The sequence below is a fragment of the Amphimedon queenslandica genome, unplaced genomic scaffold (genome assembly GCF_000090795.2).
Source record: "Amphimedon queenslandica unplaced genomic scaffold, v1.1 AMPQUscaffold_12270, whole genome shotgun sequence".
Classification (NCBI taxonomy): Eukaryota; Metazoa; Porifera; class Demospongiae; order Haplosclerida; family Niphatidae; genus Amphimedon; species Amphimedon queenslandica.
Genome location: NW_003547492.1, coordinates 7,249 through 9,142, shown reverse-complemented (window position 1 = coordinate 9,142; position 1,894 = coordinate 7,249).

The following is a 1,894-nucleotide window of genomic DNA, read 5'->3' as shown; positions in this document are numbered from 1 at the left end:
AAAACAGAACATAATATTAAAATGAGGAAAAATTAGGAGTTTTGGGGGAGTGAGAACATTTATTACATGGACATGATAAGTGATAGGTGCATGGGTGGTCAACATTATAAGAGTTGAGAAAATGATTCCATAGAAACTTTTTCACCTTCATACAGTTTGTAGTGGGAGAGAGACTTAAATCGAATGATGGCAGCCCATTCCAAAGCCTAGGGAGCCTATGGAAGTTATCAGTAGTTCTAATCTTGCTCTTACATTTGATGCTGCTAACAATACCTGTACTGCAGCCTGTACTACCTGCAGTGATACCAGTAATACTGATACTAATCAATACAACACTGATGATGGACTATTGAATGAACTACTCAATGCTACCAGGAACAATGGTCGAGATATTCAAGAAATAAAACAGAAAATGGACAGTATCATTTCTTCTCTCTCCCATATCAAGGAGACTGCTACCTCTAATGCTGGAGCTATCAATGATATACTGCTACTAGTGGAAGACCTTATCATGTTACACAATGACTCATCTTCCTTCTCTCCTATCCCTACTTCTTGTCAAGAGATTAAGAACAAACAACTAAACAGTCCTTCTGGTATGTATCTACTGGCAACTAATGGTGGAAGTAAATATGTTTACTGTAATATGGAGGAGCTCTGTGATTCAGGAGGAGGATGGACAAGACTAGCATATCTGGATATGACTGATACTACTGAAAACTGTCCTTCTGGGTTTAAACTGTACCAGTCAGGAGGAGTTAGAGCTTGTGGTAGAGCAACATCAAGTGGAGGCAGTTGTACATCAGTTCAGTTTCCATCTAATGGTTTCAGTTACTCTCAAGTGTGTGGTAGAGTAGTGGGATACCAGTATGCTTCAACTGATGCAGTATATGCAGGCAGATATCAAGGTGGAACATATGGTAGTGTCATTGATGCTAGTCACAATGATATTAATTCTTATTATGTTGATGGTGTTAGTATCACTCGTGGGTCTCCTCGTCAACATATCTGGACACTAATGGCTGGATTGAATGAAGCTAGCTATTTTTATGATGGTCGTTACAATTGTCCTTGTTCTCAAGGTAGCCTTCAAAACTCAACTCTTCAGTCTTTCATTGGTAATGACTACTTCTGTGAATCTGGTAATCCTGATCCTATCTATCAGCAGATACTCTATACATCTGATCCATTGTGGGATGGTAAAGGATGTGGTAGTCTTGAAGGTGATTGTTGCACAGCTCCGGGTCTTCCATGGTTTCACAAGAAACTTAACACTACCACTACTGACTACCTTGAGATGAGGATATGTGCTCAACAAAGTACAACTGATGAAGACTCTCCCATTGGCTTTTACGAGTTGTATGTCAAATGATGAGAATTTTCTGTTAATAGTTTGATATAATGACAATTGTGTGTGTTTTATTAGTTATTCAATACTTTTAGTTAGTAATAGATGGTTATGGAACTTAGTTGATAAATTTTGGAACACTTTCTGTTAGTAAAAATTACTTTCATGGAATTAATGATTACTGTTTCCGACATGATGTAAATTTTCTGCATGAATGGTTCTGCATGGATGGTATCACATAACCTACACATTTTTCATTGATGAGCCACTAGACTAGACTACGTTGACGTTCTTTAAATGTTTGACATTAGCTACAACATCAAGTCTGACGTCATTAGTCAGGCTCTTCTGCGTATTATAAAAGGAGTGAGGAGTAAACAGTAAACAATCATTACAAAGAGGATAATAATGCTCTCTCTTCTTATACTAGCTATTGCTTGTCTCCCTCAGTTTATCAGTAGTTCTAATCTTGCTCTTACATTTGATGCTGCTAACAATACCTGTACTGCAGCCTGTACTACCTGCAGTGATACCAGTAATACTGAT